Source organism: Mesocricetus auratus, unplaced genomic scaffold, assembly GCF_017639785.1.
Source record: "Mesocricetus auratus isolate SY011 unplaced genomic scaffold, BCM_Maur_2.0 Super-Scaffold_2245, whole genome shotgun sequence".
NCBI classification, from domain to species: Eukaryota; Metazoa; Chordata; class Mammalia; order Rodentia; family Cricetidae; genus Mesocricetus; species Mesocricetus auratus.
The window spans coordinates 44,308,001-44,334,705 of NW_024429180.1; the positions used below are offsets into that span (position 1 = coordinate 44,308,001).

Below are 26,705 nucleotides of genomic sequence, written 5' to 3' on the forward strand. Positions count from 1 at the left end.
AGTTCAAACATGTAGTATTTGTGGGCAATATCCTCAATGGAAAAGGGATGTTGGGCTTTTTTTTATAGAATTACAAATATCACAAAGTAGAGAAAGCAGAACCACCTGTCTGGCAGTGGAACATATGCCAATTATGATTATGATAATGCACATTTTTAGGATAGAAAAGCTCATATATTTGTCCTATTGTGTCACGTACTTTCTCCAAGCCCCTGAGATAAAGGAAAATCCAACACAATTGAAAAAACGAGACACCGAGCATCCATATGCTGCAAGTCACAGAAAGGGCCTGAGTGTCTCCCTGCCCTCCACCCTAGTTTTCCTTCCCAAAAATAAAACTTGCAGATCAGATACACATGAGATATAAAATTTTCTTCTCAGATAGGAAAGCTGAGGCAAGAAAAGCAAATTGCTCAGAAATAAACTCACTAGAAAATTTTAATGATGATTTTATTCTGAAGGAAGCTATCTTTATTCTACACAAAAATAAACGTATAGAAAGTATTTAAAACTTTATGAAGGAAGTCCTCCCATATGTCTACATCACCAGATGGACTTTTCACCCCCTGGGGCACCTCCAAATGGCATGAAGTCAACTTAGTGATTCAATACTTTTTATACTGTGGTGAGAGCCACATCATTTCCTAACAGCACACATACTGCAACTTGCATGGAAATTACACTGCCTGTTCAAAGGGCTACTCTTACACATTCACTTTGGCTGCCTCCTTACAAGGGTATCATCAAGTGAACTGTTTCTAGGTGGATTCAATTCTGCTAGGACTGCTTCCTTCTATGTGCCCCTCAGTCACAGGAAGAGAAACCCACAGACTCATACACACATATACACACATTCATTTGTATCCTTGCACTGTCCAGGATTCCCGGGATATCACATTTTGAAATGACCACAGTATTCTTGATACTTCAGTAGGCAAAATACTACAAATTCTACAGGGAAGCAATTGAGGGTTTCATTCCAAGTAGACAGGAAAACAGGGGAAAATGAAAGGGGAGAAAATCCAGGCATTCGTTAAGAAAGTCCAGACACATATTTCTGCCCTTCTCTGGGTCAGACTGACCCCTCTAACAAAGCTACTACATATTCATCCTCCTTTTGTGCTTTTGCTTTTACCCCATATGCCTAATAAAGCTGGACGTCTTGGCACAAGTTGAAGGATGATGTTTAATGTGCATGGGTATGTTTGAGATGGATACAGCTGCTGAGCTATGTGATATTAAGCTGGCCACATCTCCATCAAGTGAGAAACTTCTAATTTAAAGCAGCTCTAGGGCAATTTAAACTTAAGTACCAAGTCACCTCTCCTCCTGTAGGATATGCTGCTCAGAGCTTTGGGACAAGTGCAACCTAAGAAGGAGGCCCTTTCAATTCCTCTCTATGCTGTCAACTCCAGCAGCTGATAAGACAGGAACATGCAGGTTGGGGATTCCAAAGCAACACCAAGTCCCGATTTTTAAGTGTGGTGGTTTAAAGAGGTCCCCATAGGCCTATAGAGTGTCACTGTTAGGAGTTGTGGCTTTGTTGGCGTAGGTGTGGCTTTATTGGAGGATGTGTGTCACTGGGGGTGAGTTTCAGATCCTCAAGCAAGGACCAGTTATGTCTCTTCTTGCTGCCTGCCAATCTAGATGTAGAATTCTCAGCTACCTGTCCATCACCATGTCTGCCCGTGTGTCACCATGCTCCCCACCATGACAATGGACTAAGCCTCTGAACTGTAAGCCTGCCCCAGTTAAATGTTTTCCTTTAGAAGAGTTGCTGTGGTCATGGTATCTCTTCACAGCAACAGAAACCCTAACTAAGACGGCGAGGAAAGGAAGCAGCCCTTTAACAGTTAGATTTGAGTTTCTCTCTGGTCTATCCCCATTAACCATGGTGTGAAATTTGGCACTTAACTAAGACTGTGCCTGTAAGTCTCTAAAGTAGTGATCCATGGGAGCAATGAACTGGTCTACGCACAGCACAGAAAGGAAGGCACAGGCACAGCTTGGGTCTCCGCCTCCCACAGAGGTGAGCTGGCAGCACGTACTTTCCCAGATGGGAGTGAAGACTCCAGTGGAGTCCTGGAATCCTGAAGGGGCCCTGTTGGCAGCCAGCTGTGGGAACCGGGAAGGAGGTTTGGTTTCTTACTATCTACTGTTCACGATAATGTTATTCTACAGAGTCAGAACATACTTTGTTGGTTTTTTTAAGCACACACTGATGAGTAGCTTGTGAAATGCAACATGAAGTATTTATGGAATAATCATAGTTTTGTTAGTGAGATTAGGAAGGTGTCTAAGTGAGTCAATCAATTTTCAATTATCCCTACGAATGGCATTAATCAATGCAATAGATAGCCTGAAATAACTAAGTACTTAGTTTCTAAGTGGCACATAAATTCGCTGTTTATTACTGATGTGCATATAGTATATAGCTCTTTTCTCAAATTTGTACATAATTCATTTCAGGCCATTTGATTTTATTTAAACTTGTTATTTCTTACCCAAGGACATTTAGATTTAACTGTAGAAGTTAGTCAAATGGTGTCAAATGTAAAAGTTGGGCTTTCTCTTAGTTCATTTGTGTCACTAACAAGGGAATGGTGTATATTAGATAGCTTACATACAGGACCAATTGATAATAGACTAAGATGTTCAGGGACAAGGTGCCAGTATGGTCAGTGTCTGTGAAGGCCCACTTTCTGGTTCCCAGATGTCACATTCTCATTGGTTCCTCACAAGATGGTAGTGATGAGAGAGTTCTCCTGGCCCTCTTTGATAAGGTACTAATATCACCCATGAAGGGTCAGCCCTTAGGAGCTAATCACATCCAAAGCTTCAATCAACCCTCTAAAAGCATCATCGCTATTTAAACAGGAAGTTGGGGGAAGGACACAAATATCCAGTCTACAATAGCTCTTAATCAAAACATCCCAACTATGAAGTTTCTATTTAAAAGAAGTCCAAAGCCAAGGTCAGGAAGTTCCTTCAGTGTCTTCCCTCCCTATCCCGTCCTTCCTTAGGTCCTCAAACTTTGTCCGTGTCCCAAAGCATCTTTAGACAACACCTGCTAGGCAATTCTCAGCTCTAATTTAAATAGCATCTGATGTGCCATTATCTTTACGTGGCTGTTGATTGACATCTTCCCTAAGCAAGTGAGCAATCAGCAGCTACGATGTGAAGAAAATGCCACTGAATGTGTTGCTAACCTAGAATTAAAATATTTTTTAATTAATAATGCAATTGGAGTGATGTAACAACAGTAAAATGTGGATACAAGATTTACAAGTATTACATAGATGCATAATCATGAAGAATCTGATCCTAAGCGCACAAGAATACGTCTTGCTCTTGAAGAATTCCAAAGACTAGTCCTCCGCTTTGCATAGCACTTCCTGGTAGCACACCATAATGCTTATCTCCTTCACCACCATTTATTCAAAATCTGCCTAGTGCAGCTTAATAGGCATGCTGTTTGTTCTAACTTTGCCGAAATGAGGTCAGTGAAGGTATAAACAGAGAATGTAGAGCTCCTTTGACTGTAACATCTGGTATAGCTAAAGAAAAAAATTCCTGAAACTTACCTCTCCCTACCTCGCCCAGCAATAAACTTGAAACAACTATGAAAATACCTCTAACCATAAAACAATTAAAGGACTTGTGAAAGTTAAAGAAATCTTTAAGATATCTGACAAAGCACACATTGCTGTAACCAGGGGCTTACACTTCTCACAGACACAGGTAAGAAAGGAGCCCACTCCCAACAGCACAACCTACCGGGATAATTACAATGGCAATACTTGGTTCCAACATGAAAAGAGTTACACTTGATCTTCTTGTTAGCAAGGGCTGTGCAGACGGCAGCATCTACTGTGAAATGTAAGGGCAGATAGCAGCTGATTTGAGAGAGGATTGTGTAAACCCAGTTAAAGAGCAACCTTAGAAGATTATTTTCAATTACATAGATAACATCATGGCTCTCAGTGGCAAAAAAGGGAGAGAGAAGGTTTGTTCTTTACATCACATATAGTGTACAAAACCCAACAAAATCTCTGGCTTTTAAGCCATAGTCTTGGCTAACAGCTAAGACACTGCACCTCCCTCCACTTTCCTTCTTTAAGTTGTTTTCACTTATTTCTAGCACTTACTCATCTCTGTGAACCAAACCTTATTTTTAACCAGCTCAAAATACCATCACCTTCAAATTAATTACTAAAGTGTTAATATTTCCCAGCACCACATACATAAAGCCCATGGGACCTCAACATCAGGGCAGGGCAAGCAGGAAAGATCTGCAGATTTACAGATGGTGACAGTAACACTTGCTTTACCTGCCAAAAACCTCTGAGCTGAGCACACCCAGGTCTCTGCCCCCCTCACAGCACCTGAACTAATCTGTGGAGATGCACAGAGGCTTCTGCTGACCAAACTACAAGCTCACACCTCTGGCTAAATGGGATAAGTGCATCAGGCGAAATCCCTACATGGCACATGCATCAATGCACCTGTATAGAAGGGACTCCTGATATGGGGGGAATGAAGACCCCACTATTAAAGAGAACCATCACCTGGGGAACAGAAAGGGCTGTGCCCTTCAGGTTGTCATTTACTAACCACAGGACCTTTCCAAGCTCCACCTCCCTGGCCTTTCTACGTGTCCTCAGTGTCCTGGCTACTCCATGCTACTCTTTCCACACTGTTCTCATTGCCCCTGTGTCGCTGTTTTCTTTACATGGAGAGCCCCTTTGGAAGCAGGCTTAACTCTATGATTGGCAGCCGCCTTCCCTGTAAGCATTAATCCCCAGCTCTTCTGTGAACCCTTCCAACACTCTATAGCTGACAGCTTCCGACTGCTGCTTCCGACTGCCGTCCATTTCCTCCTGTTGCCCACCTACTCCCAGAGGACAGGTCATCTTTAAACAAGCTAATCTCCTATAACACGAGGAAGCACACAATGTGTATGAATATATGACATAAAAAAGATAATCAATGACCAACGTTCATCATTGTTGCCCTTAAACAAAAGGACTACTTACTGCCCACTCCATTCGTGGTAATCAAATAGTGAGAGTCAACTTTTCACACTTCTGGGCACTGTAGAAACGCACATGATTACTGTGATTCCAGCAGTGATGTTAAAAAATCATAACATAACTGTCTTGTGTCTTCACATACTCTAAAGAAGTCATCACCCCCTGAACATGTCACATGCCTATACACAGTTTTAGTTTTTTTAGAGAGAAGTAAAAATGTGGTAAAAGACAGCAGTTCACCTTCTAAAAGGTTAACTTGTACCAAAGCGAGGCATCTGTGAAGATAAGAAATTCAATAAAGCCACCATCCCCAGGCATCACCACTATGTAGCTGTATGGACATGTGTGTATATGCAACTGTGTGATGTGCAAGGCACCCTGTGACTTCTGCTCTTGTGCCACCACCTCAAACGGTTTCCAAAGCAAAGCAGCACTCCCCTGGAGGAAGAGGTCACAGGGATTTGTAGGCAGACAACAGCAATGGTCATGGCTTCATGGCAATGGAAGACCAATATTAACCATTTCTCTCCAAAACAGCTCTTCTTTCTCAACCAAGAGAGACTATTACACAAAGAAAAAGTTCTCTCATTTGATCAAGACCGTAGTCACAAGCCCTGAGGAGTTCCACCCACTGAGGGAAGCACATCATCCAGGAGCCATCCCCCAGCCCCTCAGACCCTGGGGCAACAGGGCAATGCACATGTCTCACTCGTCCAGAGGTGCTTTAGTGATGAGGCCTCTAAAATACATAAACAAGGAAGCAGTTGTGGGCTTTGTGGTTCATGAGTGTTTTCAGGTACCAACTAAAGTTATGCTCTAGTCCCAGTGTTTCATTGGAGCAAAATACAGTGTGTGAGTGTGTGTGTCTGTGTGTGTGTGTGTGTGTGTGTGTGTGTGTGTGTGTGTGCACGCTTGAGCATGCATTCACAAGGGTATGAGCAAATGTGTATGCAGTATGCATGTGGAGGCCAGAGATGCATGTCAAATGTCGTCTTTAGTTGTTGTCTACAACATTTTTGAGGCAGGGTCTCTCACTGAACCTGGAACTTGATGATTTAGGTTGGCTAGTGAATGACTTCAGGATATATATATATATATATATATATATATATATATATATATATTCTTTATATCCAGTGCTGAGGTTACAGACAGGTGTTTCCAAGCCTTTATGTGGGTTCTGGGAACCCAAACTCAGTACCTCATGCTTCTGCAGTTGGTTACTTACTGATAAGACAATGCCCAGGGCCACAAGTAGACTTATTTCCTAAATGAGTAGACACAGCAAGGCCACGTTTGGCTAATCAAACCCATGCAAAAGTTAAACAAACCTCACCAATGGAGAGAAGGCTGGAAACTAAGTTCTCACTAAAAGGAAGAAAAAGGTGTTCCAGCAACAAGTTATCCTAAGCTCGTTGGCCTGTCATCTGCCTACCTGCAGCTCCATTCAACTCTCAGCTCACCCATAGAGAGCCACACTTTCATGATGCCAAAATGGATGCCTCTCTTGGATAAAAAAAAGTGCCCAATTGAAAATAACTCTCTAATCTGCATCCTTTCAACAGAACTGAAGTGCACTTCACCAGCACAGTGCATGGGCATCTTGAATTAGCAGAGAACTATTTTTAACACATGAAGGATAAGATTTGAAATTAGTTTCACGGGGGAGTGAGAACCTTAGAGATTATTTACTTTGCCTTAATTACTCTGACTCACCATTAATTTAGCTTTCCTAGGGTACTAAATATTTCACGCTAAGATTTTCAGACTAGAGAGATGTGGGCATAAACTTGAAGCTTTGGGAGTTTGCCACAGCATCTTCAATACTGAGACGAGGGTGCAACCACTGGACGCTAAGGACCACTCAAAGAGGCGCTGCTTGCTGACAGGTCCTGTTGCTGCTCCCCTGTCGTTTTAACTTCGGGACCCAAAGTGCTCCCAGGAAGTCTGCAGGAAGCTCAACCAAACTCTGCAAATGTTTTTTCAGCTTTTTGTTTGAGACAATAGCATCATCGGGGCCCACAAATCCCCAGCAACTGCTGAAAGGGACAGGCAGCTGTTGCCTCAAGCTTAGGAGGGAAAAGTTTAGCACGTTCATTATAGGAAAGTTTCTAAGGATCAGGGAAGTTGACCGAGGGAGTCTATTTTATAAAGGTGAGTTAAGGAGATACTACAGCAAACATTCTATAATGGGCTCATTAGAGCATCCGTGGGAAAGAATGCACTCAGTTCCCCCCTGAAGCACTTAACAGTGAGCAGTGTCTGCCACATACAGCTGGGCACTTGCCAGAACTCTGTGCACTCCCCCATGGCTCGGAATCAGCTGTCCACTGGCCGAATCCACTAACGAAGGCAGTGTGCAGCAGCCAGCAGGAGCCTGTGGAGAGTCGTGCATTGCTGCCAGATGTAATATGAGACTCACTAGGACCAGTCAATCTGTCAGTGCCCTCCAGCTCCACCTGACATCCAGCAATTAGAGATGGAAGGAGCAGAGGAGGCTAAGAGAGCCGGGGCACAGCTCTTGGCCCACGCTGGCAAAGAACTCCTCCATATTCCAAATGTCAGAAGGCCTGGCCATGTTGTGAAACTCCATGAAGCCATTATTCCTCTTCACTAATTCTGCCAAACCCGAGCTCGCTCTCTCTCTTCCTCTGCTCACATATTTGCCTCTTATAATATGTTCTTTATGTATAAGCTGTCCTTTTCTTTGTCTCACTTTGATTGAGCTCTTTGATATACTAGATCCATATCCTTCTTGCCCACTCAACCCAATTAAAGCCACCAAACAAGCTCAAACACTCCCCTAGCTCCACCACTTTCTACCCTGTAATCAAATTGTCTGTCACAGAGGTGGGCGTGCTCCCATGATGAGCCTTTCTGGTTTGGCAATTATTAGTATTTCTTTGATGTATCTATAGGTTTGTATGTACATATATCACATCACTTTATCTGGTCTATTTGTAGTCCTTGGCCTCTTTCCATGTGTTTCTTGCCTGTGAAAAGTCACAACCCACAGAGTCATTTTCTGCAGGCAAGCATGTTCCCTTTGCTGCTACTGAACCAACTCCCTTGTTTCCTGCCTATGCTGCTCTCTTCATTTGAATCCTTGGCAGTACCAAACATGCTTAGTAGCAATTCTCAGGTGGATATCTTCAATGCTGCATTTTTATTTTGGTATTTCATGTTGCATTCCTCTCTGTCGTCAGTTAAAATAGAAAAGAAAGCTAGTTACTAGTATTTGCTATCTTAAAGTAAAAAGAGCATTGTGGAACACAACACAGTAGAAGAAAGAACTCACATTCTTGTTTCTTCCACTTACCAGCAACGACAGCAGACATGTTACTTAACTTCTGGGTGCTATAGTTTACTCTTATTGACATAAACAATTGCTGTGGGGATTAAAAAGGATATCCTGTGCACACATGCCTGCAAACACTGCAAGACATTCACCCCCAGGTCTAGAGGGATGACTCAGCCATTAAGAGCACTTGGTGGTCTCCCAGAGAACCCAGTTCTGCTCCCAGCACCCACATGGCACCACACCACCATCTGTAACTCTGGTTCCTGCATAAAATAGAAATAAAGAATAGCTTTTAAAATGACATTAACCATAGGCTGAGCTTTTCAAGCAGGCTTCCATTCACACACCCTTCTCAACCACACTAATCAAGGTAACGGTGCTACACTGCATGTCTGTACTGGGTCCCTGAGTGTCCAACAGCTCAGTAAATTTCCCTATTCCTTGAATCCAAATGGTAGTCTCCACAAGGTCTGGCCACTACACAAATCACCGATCCCTGAGTTAATATTCTCTAATAAATTCAGCCACAAGATTTTCAGCAAAACTACAATTGAAAGCACAGAGAAAAACACATGAATGGTCATCAACCCCCCCCCTGGATTTCCCATTATGCTTCACTGGTCTTTCCCACACATATTAAAATGAAAAGAATGATAGTAACAGCTAGTATGAGCCAGTACTTTCTGTCAACCAGACAAGGTAGACACCCAGAGGCTACAATCAGTTAATCTCTGGGCTATCACCCACCAGAAACTAGGCTCGCAGATGCTACAATACATCATTTCTGTCTACAGAGGCTTTTCTGGACTTCAAATGATGTGACTTCAAAATTTCTTCGCTAAGAGAAACTGTTACATCTGAAATTCTGCTTTAACTCTGAAGCCCCTGCTTAAAGAGTAAGAATCTTGCCAGGCATTGGTGGCTCATGCCTTTAATCCCAACACTTGGGAAGCAGAGGCAGGCAGATTTCTGTGAGTTCGAGGCCAGCCTGGTCTACAGAGCGAGTTCCAGGACAGCCTCCAAAACAATAAAGAGGAAGAATCTTAAATAAACAAAAAAGCCAAATAAATACTGAAAAAATTCCAACAGGCAGTTAAGTGACATCAGCATTTTCTTAACAAAAGTATCATGCTATAAAGTGAGATGGCTCCTAGCTATTAAGATGTAAACTTTGGATCCAACGTTTTCTCTAATAACGATTTACCCAGTGGTTGTCACCACATGGATATTAAGAGAATAGATTAAGTGTACTCAGAGCAGCCATGGTTTCTAGAATAAAAATTAGAAACTAATGTCTGTCAGCAACACTGAAGAAATTCCAACAGACACCATTAGCCACCAAGCCCACAAGGCATCTCCCTTGCTTTTCAGAACTTTTAGAGATGGGATCAGCGTAAACTCCCAAAATCTGAGACAAAGAGAAAATGCCAATGGCATGGCTGAGAAAACTCCACATACAAGGAGGAAAGCTCCATTGTCCCTCAGTCTGTGCTGATTAGCCACATGGTTTGGGAGCCTCTGAAGTGAGGCATCATGGTGGCAGCACTCAGTGGAGGGACACTGTTCACCACACGGAAGCCAGAAAGCAGGATGAGGATGAGGAAGGGTCACGGCCTCATTAGCACTCCTAATCCTACCTCACAAAGGGTCCCCAGTCCACTGCAGTGTGGGAACCAAGTCTTCAACACGTGGACCTTTGAGGAACACTCAAAATCCAAATTACAAAAGTAGAATTTTTCAGTAGATTTACCATTATTGTGCCAGTTGGCCTAAGAATTGTTTCTTACCATGAACCTATTCTAGTTATGTGTTTCTACTGCTATGGTGAAACACCATAAACAAAACCAAGTTGGGGAGGAAAGGGTTTGTTTGGCTTATACTTCCATGTTGCTGTTCATCACTGAAGGAAGTCAGGACAGGAACTCAATCAGGGCGGGAACTTAGAGGCAGGAACTGATGCAGAGGTCATGGAGGGGTGCTGCTTACTGGTTTGCTCCCCATGGCTTTGCTCAGTCTGCTTTCTTATGGAATGCAGGACCATCAGCCCAGGAATGACTCCACCCACAATGGACCGGGGCCTCCCAATAAATCACTAATTAGGAAAATAACCAACAGGCTTGCCTACAGCCCAATCTTATAGAGATATTTTCTCAATTAAAGTTCCCTCCTCCCAAGTCACTCTAGTTTGTGTCAAGTTTATATAAAACAAAAGGTATCCAGTAGAAGTATTCAATCATTAAAAATATAAATCATATATTTATATAATATATACATATATATTATGCAGACCATCTGAAATGAAACAATGCCTACATTTTATTAGAAAAACCAACAGGTTGTAGACTAACATGAATGAAAAATCCCATTTGTTTACAATGTTATCCATATGTCATGTTTGTAGGTGAATACAACACCACACACCCCCACCACTCCCACCACCTCCACACAGCAAAAGTGAAGAAAGTATGCCAGGGAGAATTTTCTAAAGTGTTAGCAATGGCTGACTATGGGGTTTCTGAGGAATGATCTATTCTTCCTGCATCTTCTATACTGTTATATTTCATAAAAGCATGTATTTTTGTGAGGAGAAAATTAGAATTAAAAATAGCCTGGGTATTTGCTGATTCTGTCTGTATTGCGAAATAAATGGATAGCTTCGCCTCCAAACTTTCACTAAACTTCAATGTTCTGGGGGAAAAAATCATGAAGGAACTAGCCAGGTACTCAAAATACTATGCCATTATAAAATTCCATGATGAAACGATGAAACTTCTTTCAGAGCTGAAGGCGCACATGTTGAAAGAGGAGTGTAGCCAGTGGTTTCCAAATGTCTTTCCATCTTTGCAAGGGACTAGAAATAACATGCGGAAGCATCTCTCAGAAACTGAGCTTCAGCTAACCTAAGAATCCTCGCATAGGAAAGACAGCAGCACAGGCAGAGCAATGAGACACTGCATCAGGACCAGGGACTCAAAGCTGCAAAACACAGGTCTAATATGCCAGGCAGAGAAGGTCAGCTCATCCCTGAAGGAGGCTGGATATCCACATTCTTCTTGGACAAATCCCTAAAGTGCCATAAGATTCAAATCTTTATTTCAGTCACTTAAGCCTTCCCAAGGTAATGGTTTCAAGCAAACCAAGACTACACACTCTCTCTCTTAATTTCACAACTAAAGTTACCATCAAGCATATTTGGTATAGATTGTTGGGGAAAGATTATTTCTAAGATTTCTGAACATTCTTGGGTTACAGACATCTGAGTGTTGAAGATTTGCTCTGGCCTGGGAGAACCCATTGAGGACAAGCAAAAACAGAAGTCAAGACAAAGGGTGTAATCTGTTTATTGGTGAACATTATTACAGCTTGTAAGATCTCCAAACAATAGTCTCCAGTTCCCCAGCTTCTAAAATCAGTTTAATGAGGATGAACATTTCTTTAAAGTGATATGAATTTTACAAGGATAAGGTAATCATTTTTACAAATTAATTTCCACTAATAATTTATTTCTTTTATGATAAGTTACTATATTGTATTTATTCAGTCAGTCACTGTTGCATTCTGAGAGGGTCACCGTGCTCTAAGGGAAAAAATAAATAAATTCTACTCAACCAAATATTTAGATTGCACATCCAGATTTAGGGATCAAGCTAAAGAGAATCCCCAAACAACACTCATCCCACTCAAAATTCTAAGTATTTGTGTAATTTTTATTTGTCTATTTTATACCCAGTGCTACTTCAATCCTTCCAAGATGGGCAGTTCGACGCTTTTAATCTTAAGTACAGAATTAACAAGAGGAAAATGGCTGGTCCCTATGTCTTCACTGCAGTAAGACTCCTTCTGGGGCAACCTTCAGTCCTGCATCAGTTATCTGAGTGGACTCAAGTAGCTGTAGTTCTACCAAGCACCCTTTGGGAAAGTGACATGCATAATTGCAAGAGTGTTCAATCTCTTACAGATAATCAAACTTGATTGTATGACTCTGTCTTGGATCACTCTGCTCATCTCTATCTGTGCTTATTATCCCTGTGCCTTGTTCAGGAGCCCATAACCACTGGATGTAATGAATTATCTCCAACCTGGTTCTTCCAATCTTTCCCCTTTCGACCCCTCTATAAACTCTCCAGAAAGGTTGTGTATAGTAACACTGGTCCTCCTGGCTTCCCTTGAACTCCTTTGGGTGACTGCTTGAGTACAGGGTTTCCATGTGCAAAGACGAAAGCACTTTAGAAGATGTATATGTGGTACTCTCACAACCTTAACTGCACTGTTCATTTTCATGGGATTCACTCTGTGTTACATGGGCTTTCTTCAATCTGAAAATAAGGAAAGGCAAAACCCTCTGAAAAGCTCCCCAGCACAAGTAAGGTAAGACTCAAGTTCACGCCACAGAGCAGAAGGCGTTATCAATGTCACCAGCTTTATACTCATGCACAGTCCACCCTCACTATCAGATGCTCAGCAATGTTGACTAGCCATTTTTTAGTATCCAAAAACCAAGCTCTTTCTGGGCACCACACATAGGACTCCCCACCTGGATAATCTTAACCACCCTTCAGGCATTAATTGATAAATTACTCTCCCAGAGAAGGCTCCCTTGACCGCTGAACTCTCATTATACTCTTGCAGAGAAACCTGGTCTTTCCCAAGTGCTTATCATGAGTTCCAATTATATAATTATTTTGTGTTTATTTATTTAATGTCATTTCCAGTGAGCTGCGGACTCCTAGGAAGCGAGGAATAATGATTATTTTGTTCACTACTGTGTTCTCAGCATCTAGTGTGAACTTGGCACAATAAATACCTATTCACTTGGCACAATGACTATCTAGCATGCTTTTCTCCAAAAACATTAAAGCTCTACTACAAAATGAATATCAAGCTAGGTCACAATGCTGTGTGAGATTTAAAATGCATGGGTCAAAAATAACACTTTAACACATAGCTTTTAAGAATCAGAAACCACTTAGAGCCTACCCAGAACTAACAGTGGTGAGCGCCTTGACCAATAAACAGAAACAGCAGAGTCCATGACTTCCAAATACCCACTATGTGTTATATGTCAAAAATTTAGATAGGAATAGTTTAAAACTCTGTCCACGTACCACTGTGCACACGTGTTAAAGCAGGAAAGCAAGTGTGTATCTCTGTAGAAGGATGCAAATGAAATGGGTAAAAGACTAGGCTTGGAATGGGGGTGGGGGAATGATGGCACAATAAAAAAAATAACATTATTTCTCACATAGGCATGGATCTCTTGAAGAAAGGTGCATAGAGTGTCACCAGAGAAAAAAGGAGTCTGGACTCAGTCAGGTCTGTGATAAAATAGGGAGGGAAAGAGGAGAAAGTCACACCAGCGCAAGCGTAATTGATGTTTTGTTACTAAACAGTTCTTCCTTGATTACAGGTGAGCAGGTGACTCGTCTTTTTCCAGCCCGGCACTTGTATTAACTAGAATCCTAATTTTCCCATGAAGCTGAAGTGTGTCTTAATTACTTGCCTTGAAGCTTATGCTCATCTGAAATAAGCTTATTTCTTTTCCATTGTCAGCTCATCCAGAGCCACATAATCCACAACCACAGCCCGGCACTCACCACTTCTTATCATTACAGGGAGCAGAGGCAAGCAAGTAGCCCTATGGGCAGGTTCCAAGCAGATCCATCTCTTCATAACCATGTGCACCAGACCACAAAACATCCCCATCCCCTGTGCCCACCATGAGGTCAGGAAAACACTTCCAGTGGCCGTTCCAAAGGCCATCCTTCAATACTTACAAGTTATTTCACCGAAGGTTTGCATTTTTCCAGGTTCCACATCTGTATGGCTGGTGATGATGTACATGACTGTTAATTCTAAGAATACCCACCATGCAGGCTGCAATGGTCAGTGGAGTGTTGCTGGTATCTAAGGATAGAGCACTTCAATGGTTTGTATGCCCTTGTGAGCATCTCAGTTGAAGATAGCTCTACTCCTTTTCTTAAAAATCGGCTCCAACACCCAACTCTGTCTTTGGTTTGGAACTAGAGAATGGATGAATCAACTCAAAGGTCAATATGGTGGCAGTCAATAGCCAATAAGACTGTTTTGGGGGAGGAGGGATGTCTGAGCAATCACTGCCCCAGAACCATCTCTAGGATGTCAAGTAACTAACTCTTTTGTGACCCCTTCCTCAAGATACAGTGAATACATTACAGTTGTGGTTCTGGTGGCCCCCAATGTTCCTTTGTAACTTGCTTTATAGTTAAAGAGTCTACTTGAATCTAGTTCCCTTCTTTCCAAAAGTTCTCATCAGCATTCTTGCCATTGTGTTGGTTGTAGAAACACATACACTTTATAGGAGGGAGGCAGAGGAGTCTGAGAAAACATACAAAACTATCTTGATACAGGCAAGTGCAATGTCAGTAAATGCAAACCTGGATGCAGTCTGGATACAGCAGAGACTCAACCTATGAGCTGAGGAACATTCATGAGTGAGTCATGAAAGCAGCAAGTTAGTGTGTTAAGGCTATTCCACAGACATGCACACAGAAAGAACTGCGTAACAAAAACAAAAATCCAATACAACAAAACAACCCAAGAAAACAAAATGAACACTCTGAAAGAAAAAAAAAACTGTGGAGCCCATTAGATGTTGTTTAACCACTCTTAAACATGAGATCTGCCCTGAATTGGTTGACATACCTAGTGTCATCTCATTGGAGAAAGCTCATTTTCCCTCTCCCAGGAAGTATAAGTGACAGCTCAGTTGTTAACTTTTATCCTAGTGGCTAGATTTTCATTCATTCATTTTTTAAAAATATGGTAAGAAAAAAATCATTACATCGAAGTTGGACAAGACAAACCAACAGACAGAAAAGAGCTCAAAAGAAGGCACAAGAATCAGAGGCCTACTCATTTGCACACTCAGGAATCTCATAAAAACATTAAATTGGAAGCCATAATACATACAGAGGACCTAGTGCAAGCCATGTGCATGGTGCTGTAGTCTCCACGAGTCCGTGAGCTTTGCTCATGTTGATTTATAAGGCCTTGTTTTCTTGGTGTCCTCCATCCCCTCTGGCTCTTATATTCTTTCTACCTTCTCTTCTGTAAGTTTCCCTGAGCTCTGAGGGGAGGGATTTAATGGAGACATCCCATTTAGGGCTGAGAGTTCCAAGGTCTCTTACTCTCTATGTAATGTCTAGCTGAGAGCCTCTATATTTGTCCCCATCTACTGCAGGAAGAAGAGTCTCTGATGATGGCTGAACAAGGAGTTGAATTATGGGTATAGTAGAATACCATTAAGAGTCACGTCATCACTACGTTTTTTCTTTAGACCTCCATTATTTGATTTTTTACCCCAGGTCCCTGGGCTGGGGCTCTTGTTCACACAGGCAGTGTTGGGTATGGGTTCTAACTCATGGAGATTGCCTTAAGGCAAATCAGCTATTGGTTGGTTGCTCCCACAAGCTTTGTGCCACTATTGCACTAGCTTACATATCTTGCAGGCAATACTTGATTGTAGATCAAAGGGTTTGTGGCTGGCTTGGCGTTTACATTTCTCTTGGTAGCATACAGAATACTATATGAAAGGCACTGGTATGTAGGGATAAAGGCTCTATTTAGGACCAGCTCAACATCTCCATGTTCAATGTGTTGTGTAAGTGTTGTCTTCGGCAATGGGGCCTGGTCAAGAGATTCTTAAGAGTAGGGGACCACAGTACAAGATGATGGGGCTGCATCGTTGGCCTACATCACTAGTGAGCACTAAGGAGATTGAACAATTAGACAAAGGAAGGCTCTGTCACAGGTATACTGCTCAAAGCAAAATTAAATATGGATCTGTCATTTGCTCTGCCATCTCTCACCTGCTGGCTTTGAGACTGGGGAAGGTAACCTGCAGGAGTGAGCTCCTTCCTAAACAGAGAAGAGGAGAAAAAGACAGAAGACACTGTACCAAGCTCAGGAAGAAAGGGTAGGCAGACATACTAGTTAATAAGGAGGTATCCTCATGAGTTTCCATGAGCAAGCTTCTAAAAACACTTAAGCAGCCTTCTTAGGACCACGCAAGGGTCACAGGAGCAAGCAAAGCAACTGAAACAACTCTCTGGCTCTCCTGCCACGTCCAGGTGGCTCCTGATGCCACTCTGCAGAATCCAGGTGTAGGAAGATGCCAGGAGCACTTACTTTGTATTACCCTTTCTTTGATTACAATTTAGTCAGAACTAGTCCAGACTATCTAAAATTCTAGAATGAAAAATGATCTGACTTTCAGGACTAAATGTTGAGTTGCATGTAGTGGTACACACTTTCAAGACAGAGAAAGAAGGGTCTTGAATATTAATGCCGGTCAGCCCTAGCTATGTAGCAACTTCCAGCTCTGTCTCAAATCAAGCAATGACAAACGAATGTCATGCAAGCATATGTAAACAAGAAAACCTTGTGAAATCTCAGTATAACTAGCAGATTGTACTAACCTTAGCACCCTAGCTGTAAGAATACACTATATGCCAGTGGCTGCAACCCTTTAAGTTCCTCATGTTGTGTTGACCCACAACCATAACATTACTTTGGTTGTTACTTCATAACTGTAATTTTGCTGCTGTTATGAATGGTAATTTAAATATCTGGTATTCCCGATTGTCTTAGGCAATGACCTCTGCGAAAGGGTCATTCAACCCGCTAGACAGGGTCACTACTGACAGGTTAAGACCCAGTGCTATATTCTCTGTTTTTATAAAATTTTGCCCTTGCAAGATCTGGCTAAAGAGATACATAAGATCTCTGTATTGTTTCTTATAGTAACATGTGAATTCACCATTATCTAAAAGCTAAAAAGTATCATCAGTTCAAACACTGTCCACATATGTACAGCATCCTCCATCAACAAGGGATCCTTTCATTGTCTTTCTCCCATAGTATTCTTGTCCTTTACGATGCTCACATGCACAGTATTTTTGCTGTCATAACTCTTTGTTCTCCCTGTTAATCATATGCCAGTATGCTCTTTGATGACCCATTCTTTACCTTTTAATAATTTGGTCTTTGTTTGTCATTGACTCAATGACACTTTTTTAAAAAACAGGATGGCAATAGGCTTCTCTTGTTTGATTGTTCAGCTTTCAGTCTTACCTCAGACAGAGCCAGAATATTAGTATTCACACAATACTAATTAGAAGGCTGTCTTATCTTATTTCATATCATCTAACAAGCTCTAACTCGCTCATTTCATAATTAAGCATTTAATTCAAAACAGTTCCCTTTATGGAGTTCTGCTTTCTTTCCCTTGGTCTCTGTACCCCTTGATCTCCTTTGGGAGCTTGTGGACTAAAAGCTGGCAAGAGAAACTGCAGCGAAGAGCTGGGCATTACGACAGAACAAGAAGGAAGCAGCCAGCCCCACCCGAGCTACCACTCACTCACTTAGCTAAAATACCTGCTATCAGAGCGGCAGGGGAAACAATAGATACAAGGGCAGGGAGCCATGCTCCTCTCCCAGAGACTGACAGTGGTTGAACATCACTTCTTGGCCACAAGCAAAGGACAAAGAAAATCACTATCCATCATGAAATGAACACGCATCAAAGATCTCCCCACTTCTTCCCTACAACTCCACAAATCCTTCCTGTAAAATATAACGTTCCTGCTTTAATGACCCGATGGTGAATTATTTATACTCTGTAATTTATCTTTTGTCATCTTTTATTTACGTCTAAATTTACAATTTAACTCAAGAGAGCCTGGGTAAGATTATAAGCTAAACAGAAAGAGCCCCAGCCATTCTATGGCTGGGAAGTCTGGTGGGCAGAGCCGGGTGATGGTCCAGGGTGGAAGACTGAATTTCCTCTCTGGCATGGCAGTGGGTGACATGTCATAGGTGTCTGTGTTTTGCTGACTTTGGGGGCTGCACTCCAGCCCTTTTGAGCATCTCCGTCTACAGTCTAACTGCTCCTTACTGCCTGTGTACAAGTGCTTAGCACTGCCTGGGCAGGGCTACTTCCCGAAAGGTCGCCCCCAGTCTCTCCTCCATTCATCTATTCCCCACACGTCTACCAGAGGGTTCTTTCTAAGCTCCAAATCTAAAGCCCAGTGACCTCACCTCCAGCCTTCAGTAACACTCTATCACCCAACACTGGCTCTCCCAAACGTGCCTCATGATAAAAATCAATCAATCATCAATCAATCAATCAATCAATCATCAATCAATCAATCAATCAATCAATCAGATTATGCTATTTCTTCTGTGGAACACCACAAAGCAGATCTGGAGACAGGATAACTGCAAGCTAGCTACCTGGGAAGGAATCCTAGGAAGAACAAGTATAATAGTGGGAAGTGACACAGTCGCTAATCCCCAGGTCACCAGACAGCCTCTCTGGGTGGCTGAGGAGCAGTTTCATGGTGAAACTCCAGGACACAAGACAGAGCATCCATCATGTCTATCTTGGTTATCATGACCCAGAGTATGAGCCAGCTCAGCCATTCTGAGGTCCATTCTGAAGGCCATTTACTTAAACTACACTACCAAGCTATCCAACATATAAAAGAAAAAGGGATATATTTACAAAAGCATGGATTGTCTGACACACTGAATACGAAGCTGATTTTGTTTCCGTCCCTGCATTCCCAGAGGGTCTTTGTAAGATCTGCAAACTGGTATTGTGACAACTATGTCACATTGAGCTCTGTGAACAGGCAGATTTGAGATGGGCTGGCTGATCTCTCTAAAGTTCAAAACCTTTGGTGGACCTTGTCAACTCCTCTGAAGACCACAATGAATTTGTGTACTTTTCTGGAAGTAAAAATGTTCTCTCCAAATAGCGGGATGAAGTATTAGGAGTCTATAAACTGTGAGACCATATATAGCACCATTCATATAGTAAATGCTCAATAAATGTTTGTTGAAGAAATCATCTCAAATAAGGCATTACAAGTGCTCCTAGATCAGAAAGCAAAAATAGCCCTTAACTAATAAAACAGTAAGTACAACTTCACTAGTAGAACCAGACAAATGTATACTGATCATTAATACGTAAAGCAGTCAGGAATGCCTACAGAAAGAGGCATAGGTTAAAAATACATCATTCAAACTATTTGGGACCATGAGTATTTTGAATTTTATTTGTGGATATTTACATACATATAATGAGACATCTTAGGGGTGCAACCCAGACATAAACTCAGTTATGTTTTACATCCATGTAGCCTGAAGGAGACTTTACCCTGTATTTTTATTACACCCACAATCTAGACAGCAGCTCATCCGCACCCCTTGATGTCAGATGTGGATTTCCACTTGTGGACTATAGATTTTCCAACCAGGGATACTCAACCTTACTTTAACCATTTATCATCTACATGCTATAAAAGACTTGACAATATGCAGTCAGGAATAAAACCCTACGTGGGAGACAAATACCTAAGCAAAGGCATTAGCAACTGGAACGTAGGCTAGAGTCTTCACCCACTCTCCGTCACCAAGATGCATCAGGATAAAGGTCCTTCTCAATGGCTATAAAACCTGAGCATCTGGATCACAATGGTAATTCTGGGCTCTATCCCATATGTGCCCAATGGCTTCTGAGACTTTCTAGATGCACATGGTGCCCCCTTGCAAATGGGACCAAGGCAGAGACTTCTGTCACTTGAAGTCACTAAAAGCCTCATCCATGGTTATTTCCCCACCATTTGGGATGCTAGCCACCAAGCGTTGGCTGCTTTCCAGTCTGGATAATTACACGAAGCTTGCAAACTTCACTCTCCAGTGCCAACTAAATAAAGTATTCCTCCAGACTTACAGCCATAACCTTTGTTATGTTGCTGTGGCTCTTAAAGAGCTGCTCTATACTAGGGATGGCTATATTTGTGAAAAAATCAATAATCCTTATGTGACTCTTTGCACCGGCAGGAAGTATATTCCAAAATATCACTGGCTAAGTTAACTATTTCAGATTTTTTTAATAAAAAGGACTACTGGAAAATGTCAGTACTATCTTCTCCATATTCTAAGCTTCTATTTTTCCTTGGAGAAAAACTGAAATATTTGCATTATTACACAGAGAAGCAGGGAAGATGGACTAACCCCACAGAGCACATCTGGAGTGTCTCCTATATACCATGCTCTGCTGCAGGTCTTCAATGCTGTTCAGGGTGCTACAGTTGGTTATATTATCAAAACAACTGTACAGACTTTCCAAAAAGAATGAATTTCATTCTTTCTGTGATATCCCATTTTGAAAAATCTGAGTATTTCATCTTCACCTTAAATACGATAGCGCACAGATCTTCTAGTCAAATACGAGTTTTGCCCCCAACAGACCTTTGGACTTCATATGCATTTAGATATGAAAAGAAGTAAACACATTTCCAGGAATGGAAAGAGATGCTTGGCTGGCTGGCCTGCAGGGTGGCAATGGCATGCTGCTTATGCATTTACTTGTTTGTTTTCGGTAATAATCCTATTTTGGTGGGTGAGAGTTTATGGATTTTGAGAGTGGAAGATGACATAAGGAAATTGAAACTCTAACCATCTTTTATTTAAACCATCTCTTTAGCACAATAAAAAAAGCAAACTGACTCCAACTATATTCTATCACAAGGATATAAACAGAGAAAGTAAAAGACATTAAGTGTTGTGTACGATTTGTTTGTACCAATAAACACATTATCTTATATGAGAAAAATAGGAGAGGGGAACTAAATTCCAAGATCCCAGCAGATTAAATGCATGACTATCAAACATTTAACATTGTATTACACAAATACATTTAGAAATGGTTCATATTTTTGTTTCTTAAATAACCTTGAAATTTACATTAATCTCCAAAGTGCCAAAACAAATACCTATTGTGGGCAAACTACTCAGACAGTGGAAAACGTTTCATGTTTTTATTTGGGTAAACCAGTGAGGTTCACTTGAAATCCGAAAAGCTATTATTGTTTGAAAATCTTCCTAGCTAGAACAAATTAATAGCAGGCTTCTAAAGCTACGTTAGACATGCTACAAATCAATTTATCCCCCCTACCAATCTGCTGAAGTGCATCCTGTCTGGTGAGAATGTCTCTTCAGTGGTACTTAATATTGCCACTACATTGCTCCCCCAATCAGTCCACTTTTGTTTCACTACTGAAGGTGTTGTATTGTAGCCAAATGCTTACTTTTCTCATCGATGACAGGCAATGGGGAGTACGGAGTCTTTACTCACAAAAAAGAACCTCAAAATGTATCATGCATGCAATGTATTTCCTAAGATTATAAGAAATGCTAGAATCATGCATAAGTGCTCTAAGTTTACCACCAATAGTATGTTCATAATCGTTTTTTGAGTTTGAGGACAATCTAGACTACAACCACTTAGGCCTGTAGAGACTTACCTTCTACCAGCATGCAGAAGCCCTGGAGAGATGGCTTTGCTAGAACCCTGAAATGAATATGACACAGCACATTCAGTTCCACGTTCGCTAAAGACACTACATCATGTGTGATGTAGGAAAGGAAGCTATTGTAACTCATCAACTGTAATTTCCATACTCTTGGGGAAAGACAAACTGACCAACACAATCTTGATCTCATCACTGTCAAAACTTTACACACTGGGACTGTCAATGCAGTTGGTAAATTACTCACTGCACAAGCATAAAGACCTGAATTTGTTGAAAAACAAAAACAACATCACATATAATTTTTAAAAAAGTGTGTCCTTGTAATCCTAGCATTGGGGAAGTGGAGACGAGTGCATCATCCCTGGGGCTCTCTGGCCAGTCAATCTAGCCTAATCAGCAAGCCTGAGGCCAGCAAGAGAGTCTGTCTAAGAAAATACAGTGGAATGCACTTAGGCAAATGCAACTAATCCAAGTACGCCCTCTGGTCCGTGCATGAGAATGAACCTGTACACACACACACACACACACACACACACACACACACACACACACACACGAAAGTACAGACACACACACACACGAAAGTACAGACACACAAATTCTCACACAGAGTAAGAGATGATTAGAGATTGTTCAAATCTATAAACAAGTAGCAAGGCACTGAGCTTCCAAGTGTTGGGAAAGAGGTGGGTTCATGGACTGAAGCAAGGCATCTCAGACCACAGTGTAGCCCTGTGTGCCCATAATGATCTTTACCTGTAATTACTACTGTACATTCTGAGTATCCTGATTTAATCCCGTTATAAATTCCATGTAGATAAAGGATGAAGATGGAACAATACTGAGGAGAAAATAAAGGAAAATCAAGTACGTCCCAGGAAGGCATCCCCTCCTTGTGCCTCAGTAACGCTTAGAATTAAATGGCTGAGCTAGAGCATGGCTCTCCACTTCCCTTTTAGCAGTAAAAGGCTGCCATCTATTCACAGACCTAACTCAAGTTTTTATAGCATCCCAAGAGCACCTGACGGTGGTGGAAATGCGCTTACAATGTTTAATGATTCTAAGTGTGAGAATGAGCAGCGTCTAAACCTCCCTCCCATTTTGGTTTTTCTGTTTACACCAGGCTTAAGAGAGCAATCCAAGTTAGCTGCTTCGTGTCATTCAACAATAGCCACCTAATTCTTATTACAACCAAAACATTCAGAATTCCTTAGTAACAGTTTAGAAAGGAGATAGGGCCACCTGTCTGAAATGAAACTATAGGTGTGTCTGATGTGAAAGGCTTCAGGCTGAGTATTGGGATGTGCAGGCAGCTGGCCCTGCTTTGTTTTTCATTCACAGTAGGTGGTTGCCAGGCAACAAAATACTATTGTCTGTTTCTGTGATCTATTGGCCAATTCTACTGGTGATAATGCTTTTACAGTTTAAAACAGGGCCACCTTTCGGACAAGAAGAGATAAGCAAAAATTCTAAGGCTGACAAATATATAAGTATTGCGTGTACCCTAACATTATGTGTATGGATTTATGGCTGTATGCAGATATCAATGTATATTTTTCACATATGGTTGTGCTATTATATACATTCTTTTCTAGTCTACACACATTTAGATTTTGAAGGCCCACAGCCAGCATCTAAATCCATGTAGGAAAATCAGAGCATGAACTAGAGAAATAAAAACACAGTAAGAGGATCATTTTCTCTGCAACAGCAATGACTTCAGCTTTGTCAGATGTGTCACCCCCTGTTCCTTGAATACGAAGTCCTCCAGACGGCAAGGCTCTTCTCCCTGCTATATAATAGTAACGGGAAAGCTTTGCCATCTCCTTTGATCATCTCACATATTAAATATGCCGTTTCACTTAATGTGTGCTGCCAGTGCCTTCAAAGATGATTCAACTAGTGTTGCTGTTTACACATAGGAATCTTTAAAATTTATTTGTCTTAAAAATAATTGAATTGTTCTCCCTGGAATAGCCTCCCATGATTCTCCACTTTGTTTGGATATGAGTCCCTGGGGAATTATAGTCATGCTACGTTCCTCTTATATATTTCACCAGCTTACAAATAAAATAACACACAGTGTACTCAATAGAAACTTGTCAACGTTACCCTGTAACCGTTGCTGCTCGCTTCCCTTTGACAAGGTTACTAAAGATAAGAATTGCAATATTTGCAAGATGTAGACACAACATCAAAACAGCCTGAAGGAATTAAAGCTCAACAATGCTAGAGGCAATCAGGCTTTGAAATGAAGAGAAATCAACGTCATTTATACGCATTTCTGGAACGGAACTACACAATGTCAGGACAGTCTCTGGATTTTACACAATGCGCATCCGTCTTCTCTCACGATATTTCAAAAGCACTTTAACTAATGCTTCCCTCTAGAGGGATGAAATTCATTACCATTTGCAAATCTGCATATTACCAGAAAGCGGAATAATCAATATCCATTATGTGGGCAGACATTATTACTATAAGTCTCCTATCAAAAGTGCAACGCCAGCAAAACAAAAGCAAAGTGTGTTAATCACTACCTAAGTGCTAGACAAAAATACTACTTTTCCAGAGAGCGGTCTTCAGCAGAACACAGCTGCTTCCCAGTAGAGCTCACAGGGACCTCACATCTCAACCTACAAGTCACCCACCACTTCCTTCTTCTTTGGCTTCTTAAGCACCAGGGTCTCTGCCATCAATCAATGTCCTTTCTCTTTTCTCCACCCTCTTCAGCTCCCTTAAGCACCCTTCATTACTTCCTCTAAAGGACCAAACTCAAATCTTCAGTCCAGGTTGCGGTGCCTCTCACTCTGTGCACTTGTTTCCCGCATTCTTCTAAAGCTACTTTTAAAAATCGCTACCACTGAACAAACAGATTCTAAGCAAAAATTTAAACTGTGTAAGGTTATAACAGAGGAAGACTGAGGAAGGGGGAATAAGGCGAAAGGTCCAGAGTGAAGGGCAGAGGGTGGTTCGGTTACACACTGGGGAAAGCCTATGCCTTAGAGCTGGGCTTCCCCACCTGTCGACCCCACATCCCCCATGTGCTCGCTGCAGGATGACAACCACAACACTCCAGAACCACCCCCCTCCAAGGAGGCGGGGTTACGCCATCAGCCAATCAGAGCCCGCGATCCCGGGTGTCCAACCTATGGGGTGGCCGTGGCCGTGCAGGGGGAGGACATGGGGTGGTCCGGGAGGGGCCGCGTCCGTGGGAGGAGTGCACGTGTCCAGAGAGGCTGGGAACCCGCGGGCGTCCAGCTGCCGAGGCACCCGCCCGGTGTCCGAGTCCAGCTGCCCAGTGCCGTCTTGGACTGGGCAAGGCAGGCGATCGTCCGCCGAGGAAGACCTGTCCATGTGTCCAGTTCCCGGCGCGAGGGACAGACGCAAATAACAACAATAGTACCTCGCGCAGACCGGGCGGGGAGGAAAGTTTCTGGCCCGCGCCAGAGTGGAGACAGCCAAGGCAGGGAGATGCTGCACAAGACAGGAGGGTGACACTGTGGGAAGAAGGGGACAACCGGAGGGCTGCGCGGGCAGGACGGGGTCCCGGGCGCGGTCCCCCGCAGGCGAACCGCGGGGTGCGCTGTCCAAGGTGCAAGGGAGGCGGTTGGTGCGTGGCAGGCGCGGAGCCCGAGGGGACACTAGCCCGCCAGCGGCAAAAAGAGCGGAGAACAGCTGTGTGGGGCTCCGGGCACCCCCAGCTCGTAAAAGTGCGGGAGCCCGGGAAGCGGCGGAGAAGGGCGCAGGGGGCTCCCCCACACCGCTGCCTTCCAGCCTCACCTCCAGCTCCGCTCCCCTCCCCCCTCGCCCACTCCTCCGGGTGCCTGGTCCCCGGGCCGCGGCGGGGGCGGGACAGGGAACCCCTCCTGGACTGCGAGTCCCGACGCCCCGGGGATGCTGCGGGCCGCCGAGCCGCTTACCTGGGGCCAGGGTGCGGAGATTCAAGACGAGCGAGCGCGGGGCGCGGCGCGGCTCCTCCTCGCCTCGGCGTCTCCTCCCGATCCCGCTTCTGCCGGACTCGGTCCGGGGCTGAGATCGGCCAGACGGGGCCAGACTGCGGCCGCCGCTCGCGCCGCCGCCGCTGCCGCAGACAGAGGACGCCCCGTGGCGGCTGGAAGCCTGTGCGAGTAGCAGCGCCCGGGAGAGTGGGATCTGCTCAGGGGCGCTGGAGACTCCGCGGCTCGGGGCGCGCGGGCGTGCGCACGCGCGCCTGCCAGTGTGAGTGAGTGTGCGCGCGCGCGCCCAGGGGTGGGGGGAGTCGCGAGGGGCGGGGGGAGCGGAGCTGAGAGATGCTCGTAGGGACCGAGGCAAAATTCGTCGCCCCCGGAAATCCGTAAAGTGGAAGAAGGATGGGCCGCCTGTCTCGCCCGGAGGAGCTGCTGGCCCCGTGGCGAAGCCAGTTGAGAAGGCGGCCTGGCGCGCTCGAGCTCGGGATCCCCGCTGGCCAGGGGACCGCGGAGCGCTAGGCCACTGATGCTGCACAAGTCGCTTCAGTGGCACAGGATCGCGCTGTCTCCTCGGGGGAGGGACCGCGGGGACTAGCTGGAGCCACTGCTGCCGGTTTGGATTTCTAGGCTGGACGTTCAGGGACTGGTCGTGGCACCCCATGGTTGCCATGGCGACCTTGGAGGCGCCAGGTCGGAGCCTCGGGGTACAAGGGAACTAGAGTGCACGCAGTGGACTCCGGGCTCCGTGCATGGGGTGCACCGCTCAATCCAGCACAGTCTAAGGTTGAGCCTGGACAGAGAGGGTGTATGCTGGCTGTTAGGTTGCCTCAGTAGGGGTTGGGAGCAAAGCAGAGGAAGTGTTACCTTTTGTTCTCCCTGGAAGCCACTTTCCCTTAAAGTTATTCACTTTCCAAAAAAAAAAAAAAAAAAAAACCAACAACAACAACAAAAAAAAACAGCCTTCTCTTTGTTAGGATTCTTCCAATCAGGCATACAAGTAGTGCATCTTTCAAATAGGGTGGTCCAAGAACTGCCTAATCACTAGAGCGCTCTAACACCT

At 43.4% G+C, this 26,705-nt stretch overlaps 1 protein-coding gene across 4 annotated transcripts in view; it reads right to left on the reverse strand.

The window, feature by feature from the left end:
* Positions 1-25,900, reverse strand: part of Enox1 (ecto-NOX disulfide-thiol exchanger 1) — a 557,937-nt gene extending 532,037 nt beyond the window's left edge. For all 4 annotated transcript variants that reach the window (XR_005881833.1, XM_013114092.3, XM_013114091.3 and 1 more), the window contains exon 1: positions 25,619-25,900. The gene's annotated coding sequence lies outside the window, so the exon portion shown is untranslated. The remainder of the gene's footprint in view (positions 1-25,618) is intronic.
* Positions 25,901-26,705: the final 805 nt, after the last annotated feature.